The sequence below is a fragment of the Dendrobates tinctorius genome, unplaced genomic scaffold (genome assembly GCF_039654945.1).
Source record: "Dendrobates tinctorius isolate UK_male_01 unplaced genomic scaffold, ASM3965494v1 ptg000027l, whole genome shotgun sequence".
NCBI lineage: Eukaryota > Metazoa > Chordata > Amphibia > Anura > Dendrobatidae > Dendrobates > Dendrobates tinctorius.
In genome coordinates this window covers 901130-917670 of record NW_027361695.1, presented here as the reverse complement: position 1 = coordinate 917670, position 16541 = coordinate 901130, and the positions used below count along the sequence as shown (strand labels likewise).

The 16541-nt window shown below is 41.5% G+C and overlaps 1 protein-coding gene across 3 annotated transcripts in view; it reads right to left on the bottom strand.

Moving 5' to 3' along the window:
- The window catches only part of KLHDC8B (kelch domain containing 8B), a 132182-nt gene that overhangs the window by 96852 nt on the left and 18789 nt on the right, over window positions 1-16541 (bottom strand). The gene's annotated exons all lie outside the window — the stretch shown is intronic.

Below are 16541 nucleotides of genomic sequence, written 5' to 3'. Positions count from 1 at the left end.
AATACAGTGATTAAAGCAAAATAAGCCGCCCCTGCTCGTGAGAGCTTACAATCTACAATGAGGAGGGGGAGATACAGAGTACAGGTGCGTATTTATAATGATGTATTTACAATGATGGTCCAGCTATCTCGAAGGAGTGGGGGATAGATGGCGATAGTGAATGGGCTACTCCCGCACACTTACACATAAAATGACTGATTAGTGAACGTGATAAGCCGCTCTGAACAAATGTGTTTTGAGGGAGCGCCTGAAACTGTGCAAGTTGTGGCTGGTCCTAATATCTTGGGGTAGAGCATTCCAGAGGATTGGCGCAGCGCGGGAGAAGTCTTGGAGTCGGGAGTGGGAGATGTGGAATAGTGCAGAGGTTAGTCGAAAGTCGTTTGCAGAGCGCAGCGGTCGGTTAGGCCGATAGACAGAAATGAGGGAGAAGATGTAATGGTGTGCCGCACTGTAGAGAGCTTTGTGGGTTAGAACAAGTACTTTGAATTGGATCCTATAATGAAGGGGCAGCCAATGTAAGGACGGGCGAAGAGCGGACGCGTCCGAGTACCGATTAGCCAGATGAATGACCCTGGCTGCAGCATTAAAGGGAAACAGTCCCCCCCCCCTGGCGTTTTTAAGTAAAAGAGCCATCTTGTGCAGCACTAATGCTGCATTCTGTCAAGGTGGCTCTTTTGCTTAGCGTCCCGTCCACCGCAGAAATAATCATTTTTAAAATTGGTCAGACATACCTGAATTTTGACCGGGGGGGCAGGTCTTCCCCCCTGACACAGACGCCTCACATACGTCAGTCATGTTCTGCTTTTGAATTTGGCGCAGCCTCTCTCCACCCGACAGCTACGGCGGACAGCTACGGTGGTCACCTCTGACAGGCTCGCGGCCGACGCCATCCCTGCATGAAATGTGCATGCGCCATAGGCCACGGCCGCGCCTCTCTGCTGCTTCTTGTGCTCCGGCTGTGCCCTGACCCGGAAGCACCTTCAGACCAATGGCAGACCAGACGGGGCTATATCAGGCCGCTTCCCCCTGAGGGAGGCGCCTGATCGTTGTGTTACCTTGCACACTGGGCCCTGCTTCCTCCTGTGCTCTCTACAGTCTCTTGGTGCCGTCCTCAGTGTTTCCTGCAGCAGCCTTGCAGTCTGTCTTCCGTGACAGATATTCTCAGTCCTGCACCAGTGTTCCTGTTTCCTCCGTCTCCTGCCTCCGGTGTTCCTGATCCATCCTGCTCCAGTCCTGCTGTCCTACTCCAGTCCTGCCTCCGGTGTTCCTGTTCCAGTCCTGCAGTCCTACTCCAGTCCTGCCTCCGGTGTTCCTGATCCATCTTGCTCTAGTCCTGCCATCGTTGTTCCTGTTCCAGTCCTGCCGTTCTACTCCAGTTCTGCCTCCGGTGTTCCTGTTCCAGTCCTGCCGTCCTACACTTCAGTCCCACTGTCCTACTCCAGTCCATCCTGAGCCGCCCCTCTCAGTACGGGCTACCGTGGTACTCGAACCCCTGGGCCTGCTCCTAACGGTCCCTGTATAGGGGTCGGTTCCACCTGGCAGCTCGCCCGGGGCCCCTCGGTGCCACGGTCCAGAGGGTCCACTCCTGGGGATTTCGGCTCCTGACCACCCACGCTAACACTCATCATGCAACCACCACTAGGAAGAACTCAGTTTCCAGCTACAACTAGGAGGATATTAACTGCCAGCCACCACTATAAGGAGCTCAGATGTCAGCCACCATTATTTGGAGCTCAGCTTCCAGCCACCACTAAGAGAAGCTCAATTGCCAGCCACCACTATGGGGAATTCAGCTTTCAGGCATCACTAGAGGGAACTCACTGCATATTGCTTTATCATTGATTTCAATGTGTAAGCAGTATGCAGTGAGCTTCAAAGCTCCCCCTGCTAGTGCCTAAAAAGCAATCATTGTTCCCAGAGTAGAGTTTCTACCTACTGGCACCTTCATTTTACTAACTGTGTAGATTCCAGAAGTGTTTTCATTGTAGTATTACAAATTTAGAGGGGATTGTCCAAATGGGAAGACAGAGCTGTTATTGCTTCTTTTTCACCTCTCGAACATTATTGGCACTAGGGATGGGATACCTTCCTATATTATTTTCCTCCTTTTACCGGAGAGCTTACACTAGGTTGTTCTCACGCTGCATTATTTAGGTGACACAAATGTCTCCGCTTCCCAGACGCTCGTTTCTTCATAAAGTATTAATGAGCTGCCACACTCCTTGTAAGACTTCTGTCTTATGATCTACCTGGTCTCTGTGCTTCCACTAGGACACAACATGGCGTGAGTTCTGGGGTTTGAAGGACCATAAAGAATTTACCTATACGGACATCTAAAAGGTCACAGGCCAGGTAAGTGGCTCCCAGCGGGTGACACCAATGAAGGATTTGGGTGTACCTTGTTCATTACTGTGACTCTATGCATTTCTTGTGTCAAACTTGCAAAAATGAAAGAGCTGATGCCCAGTAACGTGTCCAGGTGTAAGCAATAGACCATAAGGTCTAGATGGGCCTGAGGAGCAAATAAGGGGGAAGCTGGGGCTGAAAAGATTCACAACTGGCTCTGTAGACATAAACTTCAGCGTATCTGAATGTAGATTCATTCACTTTACTGTGGTCTTACATTAGGATGTGGGAAGCTGCTGTTGATCTTATTCTGTCTTTATTGATATTTAATACTTATTGATATAATACTGTATAATACTGCCCCTATATACAAGAATATAACTACTATAATACTGCTCCTATGTACAAGAATATAACTACTATAATACTGCTCCTATGTACAAGAATATAACTACTATAATACTGCTCCTATGTACAAGAATATAACTACTATAATACTGCCCCTATGTACATGAATATAACTACTATAATACTGCTCCTATGTACAAGAATATAACTACTATAACACTGCCTCTATATACAAGAATATAACCACTATAACACTGCCTCTATATACAAGAATATAACTACTATAATATTGCCTCCTATGCACAAGAATATAACTACTATAATACTGCTCCTATGTACAAGAATATAACTACTATAATACTTCCCCATTTATAAGAATATAACTACTATAATACTGCTCCTATGTACAAGAATATAACTACTATAATACTGCTGCTATGTACAAGAATATAACTACTATAATACTGCCCCTATATACAAGAATATAACTACTATAATACTGCTCCTATGTACAAGAATATAACTACTATAATACTGCCTCTATGTACAAGAATATAACTACTATAATATTGCCTCCTATGCACAAGAATATAACTACTATAATACTGCTCCTATGTACAAGAATATAACTACTATAATACTTCCCCATGTATAAGAATATAGCTACTATAATACTGCTCCTATGTACAAGAATATAACTACTATAATGCTGCCGCCTATGTACAAGAATATAGCTACGATAATACTGCTCCTATGTACAAGAATATAACTACTATAATACTGCCCCTATGTACAAGAATATAACTACTATAATGCTGCAGCCTATGTACAAGAATATAACGATAATACTGCTTCTATGTACAAGAATATAACTACTATAATACTGCCCCCTATGTACAAGAATATAACTACTATAATACTGCCCCTATGTACAAGAATATAACTACTATAATGCTGCAGCCTATGTACAAAAATATAACTACTATAATGCTGCCGCCTATGTACAAGAATATAGCTACTATAATACTGCTCCTATGTACAAAAATATAACTACTATAATACTGCCCTCTATGTACAAGAATATAACTACTATAATACTGCCCCTTATGTACAAGAATATAACTACTATAATACTGCCCTCTATGTACAAGAATATAACTACTATAATACTGCCCCCTATGTACAAGAATATAACTACTATAATACTGCCCCTATGTACAAGAATATAACTACTATAATGCTGCAGCCTATGTACAAAAATATAACTACTATAATGCTGCCGCCTATGTACAAGAATATAGCTACTATAATACTGCTCCTATGTACAAAAATATAACTACTATAATACTGCCCTCTATGTACAAGAATATAACTACTATAATACTGCCCCCTATGTACAAGAATATAACTACTATAATACTGCCCCTATGTACAAGAATATAACTACTATAATGCTGCAGCCTATGTACAAGAATATAACTACTATAATGCTGCCGCCTATGTACAAGAATATAGCTACGATAATACTGCTCCTATGTACAAGAATATAACTACTATAATACTGCCCCTATGTACAAGAATATAACTACTATAATGCTGCAGCCTATGTACAAGAATATAACGATAATACTGCTTCTATGTACAAGAATATAACTACTATAATACTGCCCCCTATGTACAAGAATATAACTACTATAATACTGCCCCTATGTACAAGAATATAACTACTATAATGCTGCAGCCTATGTACAAAAATATAACTACTATAATGCTGCCGCCTATGTACAAGAATATAACTACTATAATACTGCTCCTATGTACAAGAATATAACTACTATAATACTGCCCCTATGTACAAGAATATACAGTTGTGGCCAAAAGTATTGACACCCCTGCAATTCTGTCAGATAATACTCAGTTTCTTCCTAAAAATGACTGCAAACACAAATTCTTTATTATTATCTTCATTAAATTTGTCTTAAATGAAAAAACACAAAAAGAATTGTCCTAAAGCCAAATTGGATATAATTCCACACCAAACATAAAAAAGAGGGTGGACAAAAGTATTGGCACTGTTCGAAAAATCATGTGATGCTTCTCTAATTTGTGTAATTAACAGCACCTGTAACTTACCTGTGGCACCTAACAGGTGTTGGCAATAACTAAATCACACTTGCAGCCAGTTGACATGGATTAAAGTTGACTCAACCTTTGTCCTGTGTCCCTGTGTGTACCACATTGAGCATGGAGAAAAGAAAGAAGACCAAAGAACTGTCTGAGGACTTGAGAAACCAAATTGTGAGGAAGCATGAGCAATCTCAAGGCTACAAGTCCATCTCCAAAGACCAGAATGTTCCTGTGTCTACCATGCACAGTGTCATCCAGAAGTTTAAAGCCCACGGCACTGTTGCTAACCTCCCTAGATGTGGACGGAAAATAAAAACTGACAAGAGATTTCAACGCAAGATTGTGCAGATGTTGGATAAAGAACCTCGACTAACATCCAAACAAGTTCAAGCTGCCCTGCAGTCCGAGAGTACAACAGTGTCAACCCGTACTATCCGCCGGCGTCTGAATGAAATGGGACTGTATGGCAGGAGACCCCGGTAGACCCCACTTCTTACCCCGAGACATAAAAAAGTCAGGCTGGAGTTTGCCAAAACTTACCTGAAAAAGCCTAAAACGTTTTGGAAGAATGTTCTCTGGTCAGATGAGACAAAAGTAGAGCTTTTTGGGCAAAGGCATCAAAAGAGTTTACAGGAGAAAAAAGGAGGCATTCAAAGAAAAAAACACGGTCCCTACAGTCAAACATGGCGGAGGTTCCCTGATGTTTTGGGGTTGCTTTGCTGCCTCTGGCACTGGACTGCTTGACCGTGTGCATGGCATTATGAAGTCTGAAGACTACCAACAAATTTTGCAGCATAATGTAGGGCCCAGTGTGAGAAAGCTGGGTCTCCCTCAGAGGTCATGGGTCTTCCAGCAGGACAATGACCCAAAACACACTTAAAAAAGCACTAGAAAATGGTTTGAGAGAAAGCACTGGAGACTTCTAAGGTGGCCAGCAATGAGTCCAGACCTGAATCCCATAGAACACCTGTGGAGAGATCTAAAAATGGCAGTTTGGAGAAGGCACCCTTCAAATATCAGGGAACTGGAGCAGTTTGCCAAAGAAGAATGGTCTAAAATTCCAGCAGAGCATTGTAAGAAACTCATTGATGGTTACCGGAAGCAGTTGGTCGCAGTTATTTTGGCTAAAGGTTGTGCAACCAAGTATTAGACTGAGGATGCCAATACTTTTGTCTGGCCCATTTTTGGAGTTTTGTGTCAAATGATCAATGTTTTGCTTTTTGCTTCATTCTCTTTTGTGTTTTCTCATTTAAGACAAATTAAATGAAGATAATAATACCAAAGAATTTGTGTTTGCAATCATTTTCAGTAAGAAACTGAGTATTATCTGACAGAATTGCAGGGGTGTCAATACTTTTGGCCACAACTGTAACTACTATAATGCTGCAGCCTACGTACAAGAATATAACTACTATAATACTGCCCCATGTACAAGAATATAACTACTATAATACCGCTCCCTATATACAAGAATATAACTACTATAATACCGCTCCCTATATACAAGAATATAACTACTATAATACTGCTCCTATGTACAAGAATATAACTACTATAATACCGCTCCCTATATACAAGAATATAACTACTATAATACTGCTCCCTATACACAAGAATATAACTACTATAATACTGCTCCTATGTACAAGAATATAACTACTATAATACCGCTCCCTATATACAAGAATATAACTACTATAATAGTGACACTGCCCCTATGTACAAGAATATAACTACTATAATACCGCTCCCTATATACAAGAATATAACTACTATAATACCGCTCCCTATATACAAGAATATAACTACTATAATACTGCCCCTATGTACAAGAATATAGCTACTATAATACCACTCCCTATATACAAGAATATAACTACTATAATACTGCTCCTATATACAAGAATATAACTACTATAATACTGCTCCTATGTACAAGAATATAACTACTATAATACCGCTCCCTATATACAAGAATATAACTACTATAATAGTGACACTGCCCCTATGTACAAGAATATAACTACTATAATACCGCTCGCTATATACAAGAATATAACTACTATAATACCGCTCCCTATATACAAGAATATAACTACTATAATACTGCCCCCTATGTACAAGAATATAGCTACTATAATACCACTCCCTATATACAAGAATATAACTACTATAATACTGCTCCTATACACAAGAAGATAACTACTATAATACTGCCCCTATGTACAAGAATATAACTACTATAATACTGCTCCTATATACAAGAATATAACTACTATAATATTGCTCGTTGTGATGGTGTGATATGTTATGTGGATATCATTTTTTGTATATTCCTATTTTTAACAATTCCAGTTATTTTCATTGTGTTTTTCTTATTACATTGTAAGTCTACAGCGTCACTGTATCTGTCTCTTGATGACCCCCTATAGTGCATTAATCCCTAAGGCCTTTTGTTCTCCTCTGGGAGGCAACTTGTTGGACTACCTCTGGACAAGGAAGGGGGTGGGGGGAAGAACGGCAGCTGGACAGGTCAGTTCCGGTAGAGACATGATGGTGAAAAGGCTGCATTTCAGAGAGAAGGATCCATTTTTATCCTCTGAATGCTAGAGTTGTGGAATCTCGTTTCCCTGGACATTTTATCCTGATACTGGACTGCATTCTTATTCTGGACTATCTTATCCTTTGTGTGGTGGACTGAATATGGACCTTTTCGTATTTTTGCCTGAATAAAGGTCTTGGAATTGTTTACTCTTCGCTTGCTCTGCTGATTGTGTGATACCAGAGAAGGACCCCGTGACAACTGGTGGCAGCAGTGGGATCAACAGAGCGTCACCCAATGGAGAACCACCCACAGAGTGAGTACATAAATTGGACTGTATGCAGTTTACAGGAGAGAGCCAGAGACCTGGGCCTGAACTACCAGGGACTGACTAAAGAGGCCTTAATCGATCTACTGGTGGGCGCTAGCCCGGCCACCTCCTCCCAAATGTCTGAAGGACAAGCACTGGAGACCGGGATCCCCATCCAGAAAAGCTAGTGGTTGGTGTGGTATGAAGAAGAGATGGCGGTTCTGGGCCCCGGCGTCTCTCAGGAGTACAAGGAGGAGGCTGCCCGCCGGGCACAGCGGAGACAGGAAGCAATGGAGCTTGAAAAAGGGAGTAACGCAATGTGGAGTGTAACCCCAACAATCCGGGAGCCTGTACGGATCACTCGGACAGAGTTTAAGCCATTTGATGAGGCTTCTGGAGATGTGGAGGGGTTCTTCAAAGACTTTGAGCAGCAGTGTGCTGTGATGGAGGTGCCCCACTCTAGCTGGATGCGTTTGTTAGTGGGGCTCCTGAACGGAAGCTTGGCGGAGGCTTACCGAACCATTGATGCACTGCGGAATCGGGATTATAACATTGTAAAGCGGACTATCCTGGATTACCATGCTATCACCCCAGACTCATATAAGGCCAAGTTCCGAGACCTCCCATGCACCACGGGGGGATCGTTTAGGATGTATGCACATAAGATGTCCGAGGCATGTCGGAGATGGCTGGAAGCAGAAAACGCCTTTACTGTGGAAGATGTTATACAGGCGTTCCTTATAGAACAATTTCTTGCCAAGTGCCCTGCAGAGGTACGGGAATGGGCCCGGGAGCGCACGCCATGTACCGTGGATAGAGCTGCAGCCCTGGCCGATGAGGCCCTTACTATTTGGCCGCAATGGAGGAGGCTTCTGGACAATGAACCATGGCCTGCTCCCGCGCCCCGTCCCCCTCCAATTATATCTGCCCTTCCACCTAGTCGCAAGCCGATGACAATCACGGCTCACAATCCTAGGCCCCAACAGTTCCGACCACGACCTGGGGGTATCACAGAGAGGAGGTGTTATGGGTGTGGGCAACCTGGACATTTGCAGTCTGGCTGCCCCTCCAAGATTCGGAGGGAGCCCCACGCAGCCCCACCTCGTCCAGTGCATCTTGTACATTCCACCACACCTGAGCTACCACCACCCCCACCAGAGTGGACCACCGACCACGGCACCATAGATACCCCTCCTGGAGTGTACGGACTCCGGCCTCTGTCCTTTAGCTACTCAGAGCAACGGCAACGCCACCTGCAGGATGTCTTTATTGATGGATACAAAGTGTCAGGATTTAGAGACACGGGGGCATTCTTGACTATCGCTGACCCCCGTGTGGTTCGACCCGAGGCAATTTACCAGGGTCCAGGGATTCCCATTGTCCTGGCGGGCGGTGCCCACAAATATATACAGCGAGCTTCTGTGCGTTTGGATTATGGTTGTGGAGAAAAACTGTGTTGGATTGGAGTTATGGGAGGACATCCTGCAGATATCCTCCTTGGGAACGACATTGGGGAGTTACAGTGCCAATTTGTGGGAGCAGTCACCCGACTACAGGCCCTTCAAGCACTACGTCATCCGGACCCCACCGGGGAGCAACCACCACGAACCGCATCAGAGTCGGTAAGCAATACTTTCGCTGCTACTACATTGGGAGAGTCTTGGGACAGAGAGGAGTTTAGGAGAGAAATAGAGGGTGACACTACCTTAGCAGCCCTTAGGCGAAAGGCAGAAACTGGGCACATGGGAGATAATGGGGATGGCTTCACTCGAGAAAACGGACTGTATTATCGTGTAACAAAGGGCAGTGACCAGGGCAACCCTGACGCAACGACCAGGCAACTCATTGTCCCTCAGAAGTACAGGGCACAGCTACTTCATCTGGCCCATGACATCCCCTTGGCTGGACATCAAGGGAGAAAAAGGACTGAAAAGAGACTCACCCAAAGTTTTTACTGGCCGGGCGTCTCGCAGTCTGTAGCCCATTATTGCCACACCTGTGATGTGTGCCAGCGAATGCGGCATCCAGGAGCTCGACATAAGCTACCCCTGCAATCCCTGCCCATAATTGAGGAACCATTTCAACGTGTAGCCGTCGACATCATAGGTCCTCTGGCCCACCCCAGCAGGTCGGGGAAAAAAATATATCCTGACCGTGGTGGACTATGCCACTAGGTATCCTGAAGCTGTGGCCCTGTCCAGTATTACAGCAGTAAAGGTAGCCGAGGCCCTTGTTACCATCTTTACCCGGGTAGGGTTTCCTAGTGAAATATTGTCAGATCAAGGCACTCAGTTCATGTCAGATCTGGTCCAGTCCCTATGGCATACCTGTGGTGTTCGAGCCATTCGCACCACCCCATACCACCCGCAGACCAACGGACTATGTGAACGCTTTAATGGAACTCTAAAAAATATGCTGAGGGCTTTTGTTGACGTTGAAAAAGACTGGGAAAAGTACTTGCCACATCTCCTCTTCGCCTATCGGGAGGTTCCCCAAGAGTCCACAGGGTTCTCTCCCTTCGAACTACTGTTTAGCCGGAAGGTCCGTGGGCCTCTCACTCTTCTGAAAGAACATTTGGAGGGAGACATCTCAGATACCGGAATGCCCATCGTTCCCTATGTTCTAAAGCTCAGAGACCGTCTCGCCCAGCTAGCTACCTTCGCTAAAGAACATCAGCGAATGGCCCAGTCCAGACAAAAAACCTGGTATGACCGTAATGCCAGGAACCGGGAATTTATGGAAGGACAGCAAGTGCTCATGATTACTGCTTCCCCTGCCAACAAGCTTCAAGCAATATGGGAAGGCCCTTACCAGGTTGTCAAGAAAATTAATGACACTATGTTATTGCCCTGGACTCTAGTGGTCGACGACAGAAAACCGTCCACATTAACATGCTGAAAGACTACCACGACCGATCTTTGCCTGTTCTAGCTGTCTGCCACCCCCCTAGTGATACCGCGGACGACGAGTATCTCCCAGATCTCCTCCAGGTTGCCCAACAAGTGCCCCTGCTCCTATATACAAAAATATAACTACTATAATACTGCTCCTATATACAAGAATATAACTACTATAATACTGTCCCTATATACAAGAATATAACTACTATAATACTGTCCCTATATACAAGAATATAACTACTATAATACTGTCCCTATATACAAGAATATAACTACTATAATACTGTCCCTATATACAAGAATATAACTACTATAATACTGTCCCTATATACAAGAATATAACTACTATAATACTGTCCCTATATACAAGAATATAACTACTATAATACTGCTCCTATATACAGTGGGGCAAAAAAGTATTTAGTCAGTCAGCAATAGTGCAAGTTCCACCACTTAAAAAGATGAGAGGCGTCTGTAATTTACATCATAGGTAGACCTCAACTATGGGAGACAAACTGAGAAAAAAAAATCCAGAAAATCACATTGTCTGGTTTTTTTTCATTTTATTTGCATATTATGGTGGAAAATAAGTATTTGGTCAGAAACAAAATTTCATCTCAATACTTTGTGATATATCCTTTGTTGGCAATGACAGAGGTCAAACGTTTTCTGTAAGTCTTCACAAGGTTGCCACACACTGTTGTTGGTATGTTGGCCCATTCCTCCATGCAGATCTCCTCTAGAGCAGTGATGTTTTTGGCTTTTCGCTTGGCAACACGGACTTTCAACTCCCTCCAAAGGTTTTCTATAGGGTTGAGATCTGGAGACTGGCTAGGCCACTCCAGGACCTTGAAATGCTTCTTACGAAGCCACTCCTTCATTGCCCTGGCGGTGTGCTTTGGATCATTGTCATGTTGAAAGACCCAGCCACGTTTCATCTTCAATGCCCTTGCTGATGGAAGGAGGTTTGCACTCAAAATCTCACGATACATGGCCCCATTCATTCTTTCATGTACCCGGATCAGTCGTCCTGGCCCCTTTGCAGAGAAACAGCCCCAAAGCATGATGTTTCCACCACCATGCTTTACAGTAGGTATGGTGTTTGATGGATGCAACTCAGTATTCTTTTTCCTCCAAACACGACAAGTTGTGTTTCTACCAAACAGTTCCAGTTTGGTTTCATCAGACCATAGGACATTCTCCCAAAACTCCTCTGGATCATCCAAATGCTCTCTAGCAAACTTCAGACGGGCCCGGACATGTACAGGCTTAAGCAGTGGGACACGTCTGGCACTGCAGGATCTGAGTCCATGGTGGCGTAGTGTGTTACTTATGGTAGGCCTTGTTACATTGGTCCCAGCTCTCCGCAGTTCATTCACTAGGTCCCCCCGCGTGGTTCTGGGATTTTTGCTCACGTTCTTGTGATCATTCTGACCCCACGGGGTGGGATTTTGCGTGGAGCACCAGATCGAGGGAGATTATCAGTGGTCTTGTATGTCTTCCATTTTCTAATTATTGCTCCCACAGTTGATTTCTTCACTCCAAGCTGGTTGGCTATTGCAGATTCAGTCTTCCCAGCCTGGTGCAGGGCTACAATTTTGTTTCTGGTGTCCTTTGACAGCTCTTTGGTCTTCACCATAGTGGAGTTTGGAGTCAGACTGTTTGAGGGTGTGCACAGGTGTCTTTTTATACTGATAACAAGTTTAAACAGGTGCCATTACTACAGGTAATGAGTGGAGGAAAGAGGAGACTCTTAAAGAAGAAGTTACAGGTCTGTGAGAGCCAGAAATCTTGATTGCTTGTTTCTGACCAAATACTTATTTTCCACCATAATATGCAAATAAAATGAAAAAAAAACAGACAATGTGATTTTCTGGATTTTTTTTTTTCTCAGTTTGTCTCCCATAGTTGAGGTCTACCTATGATGTAAATTACAGACGCCTCTCATCTTTTTAAGTGGTGGAACTTGCACTATTGCTGACTGACCAAATACTTTTTTGCCCCACTGTACAAGAATATAACTACTATAATACTGCTCCCTATATACAAGAATATAACTACTATAATACTGTCCCTATATACAAGAATATAACTACTATAATACCACTCCCTATATACAAGAATATAACTACTATAATACTGCTCCTATATACAAGAATATAACTACTATAATACTGCTCCTATATACAAGAATATAACTACTATAATACTGCCCCCTATATACAAGAATATAATTACTATAATACTGCTCCTATATACAAGAATATAACTACTATAATACTGCTCCTATATACAAGAATATAACTACTATAATACTGCTCCTATATACAAGAATATAACTACTATAATACTGCTCCTATATACAAGAATATAACTACTATAATACTGCTCCTATATACAAGAATATAACTACTATAATACCACTCCCTATATACAAGAATATAATTACTATAATACTGCTCCTATATACAAGAATATAACTACTATAATACTGCTCCTATATACAAGAATATAACTACTATAATACTGCCCCCTATGTACAAGAATATAACTACTATAATACTGCTCCTATATACAAGAATATAACTACTATAATACTGCTCCTATATACAAGAATATAACTACTATAATACTGCTCCTATATACAAGAATATAACTACTATAATACTGCCCCCTATGTACAAGAATATAACTACTATAATACTGCTCCTATATACAAGAATATAACTACTATAATACTGCTCCTATATACAAGAATATAACTACTATAATACTGCTCCTATATACAAGAATATAACTACTATAATACCACTCCCTATATACAAGAATATAACTACTATAATACTGCCCCTATGTACAAGAATATAACTACTATAATACTGCTCCTATGTACAAGAATATAACTACTATAATACTGCTCCTATATACAAGAATATAACTACTATAATACTGCTCCTATATACAAGAATATAACTACTATAATACTGCTCCTATATACAAGAATATAACTACTATAATACCACTCCCTATATACAAGAATATAACTACTATAATACTGCCCCTATGTACAAGAATATAACTACTATAATACTGCCCCTATATACAAGAATATAACTACTTTAATACTGCTCCTATGTACAAGAATATAACTACTATAATACTGCCCCTATATACAAGAATATAACTACTATAATACTGCCCCTATGTACAAGAATATAACTACTATAATACTGCCCTTATATACAAGAATATAACTACTATAATACCACTCCCTATATACAAGAATATAACTACTATAATACTGCCCCTATGTACAAGAATATAACTACTATAATACTGCCCTTATATACAAGAATATAACTACTATAATACTGCTCCTATGTACAAGAATATAACTACTATAATACTGCCCCTATATACAAGAATATAACTACTATAATACTGCCCCTATGTACAAGAATATAACTACTATAATACTGCCCCTATACACAAGAATATAACCACTATAATACTGCTCCTATATACAAGAATATAACTACTATACCACTCCCTATATACAAGAATATAACCACTATAATACTGCTCCTATGTACAAGAATATAACTACTATAATACTGCCCCTATATACAAGAATATAACCACTATAATACTGCTCCTATATACAAGAATATAACTACTATAATACTGCCCCTATATACAAGAATATAACTACTATAATACCACTCCCTATATACAAGAATATAACCACTATAATACCGCTCCTATGTACAAGAATATAACTACTATAATACTGCTCCTATGTACAAGAATATAACTACTATAATACTGCCCCTATGTACAAGAATATAACTACTATAATACTGCCCCTATATACAAGAATATAACTACTATAATACCACTCCCTATATACAAGAATATAACCACTATAATACTGCTCCTATATACAATATAACTACTATAATACTGCTCCCTACATATAAGAATATAACTACTATAATACTGCCCCTATATACAAGAATATAACTACTATAATACTGCCCCTATGTACAAGAATATAACTACTATAATACTGCCCCTATACATATATGGATCTGCAAGGTAACCTGTCTACAGTATATCTCCTCTTTAATGCTGTGAGAAGTTTTGTATGAGTTTTCGGTGGCGGTCCGGGGCTATGAGGCTGTGGTTGGATGCACATCAGTCACTCAGCGGCTACAGCTGGCAGTCCGCTTCTGTAGCAGCTTTGAAGAAAAGAAGGCAGCACTATGCCGGTGATAGAGCACCTATATAAATCATGGATAATTGGCCGTTGTAAGGATTTTCCATCTCATTTGTCTCGAGCAAGTCCAAATTAGGAGCTCTAACAGCTTAAAAGCCCAGAGATATATTATTTACAAGAGCAGTCCATAAAATATAAATGAGGAATTAGAGATGGTGGCGCCCCCACGGTTACACGCCTTCAGTAAACAGCTGGAGAGGGAGAGAAAATCTTTTGAAAGTTTTGCATTAATACAGATGCTCACCGCTGAGGCAAATAGGTAAATTCATCAAAAGGATCGCATGAAATCCATTACAGGTTCCATTGAAACCAATCAACTGCTGTGAATTATTCCAAAATGGGAGATAATCAAAAAAATAATATATGTTATTAATCAGGTTTATGGACCCCCAGCTGCTGTGTCAGTGTGTATAGGAATAGCTGGTGACAGTCTGATACCTCACTGCTTTGTGTCGTAGTACTTTATATATGTACTGCCGGCTGTTATTTGATTAGATAAATTAATTCGCTACATAATCTACATTACATAACTTATCCTGTATTATACTCCAGAGCTGCACTCACTATTCTGCTGGTGCAATCACTGTGTACATACATTACTGATCCTGAGTTACATCCTGTGTTATCCTCCAGATCTGCACTCACTATTCTGCTGGTGCAGGCACTGTGTACATACATTACATTACTGATCCTGAGTTACATCCTGTATTATACTCCAGAGCTGCACTCACTATTCTGCTGGTGCAGTCACTGTGTACATACATTACATTACTGATCTTGAGTTACATCCTGTATTATACCCCAGAGCTGCACTCACTATTCTGCTGGTGCAGTCACTGTGTACATACATTACATTACTGATCCTGAGTTACATCCTGTATTATACCCCAGAGCTGCACTCACTATTCTGCTGATGCAGTCACTGTGTACATATATTACATTACTGATCCTGAGTTACATCCTGTATTATACCCCAGAGCTGCACTCACTATTCTGCTGGTGCAGTCACTGTGTACATACATTACATTACTGATCCTGAGTTACATCCTGTATTACACCCCAGAGCTGCACTCACTATTCTGCTGGTGCAGTCACTGTGTACATACATTACATTACTGAAGCGTTTTGAGCGCGAAAACGGCTGTTGTCCGTCTTCCAGCACATTGCTCCCGTGCCTATGCCTTGTGTATGTGAAATAGAGTGATTTGATTCACATGAACGGTGAGTGCCATCCTATTTTTTCTTTCTCTTCACAATGAAATGTTCTGTTTTTTCAACATGGGATTGAGCACCCGTTCCAAGTGGGATTAAGGTGCTTTTTTATTAATGTGAAAAATATATGTGCAGACATCCAGGGTATTTTTCCACACAACGGTGCCGGATATCTATTTTCTCAATTTGTGGACAGTTATACATACATTACAGTACTGATCCTGAATTACATCCTATATTATACTCCAGAGCTGCACTCACTATTCTGCTGGTGCAGTCACTGTGTACATACATTACAGTACTGATCCTGAATTACATCCTATATTATACTCCAGAGCTGCACTCACTATTCTGCTGGTGCAGTCACTGTGTACATACATTACAGTACTGATCCTGAGTTACATGCTGTATTATACACCAGAGCTGCACTCACTATTCTGCTGGTGCAGTCACTGTGTACATACATTACAGTACTGA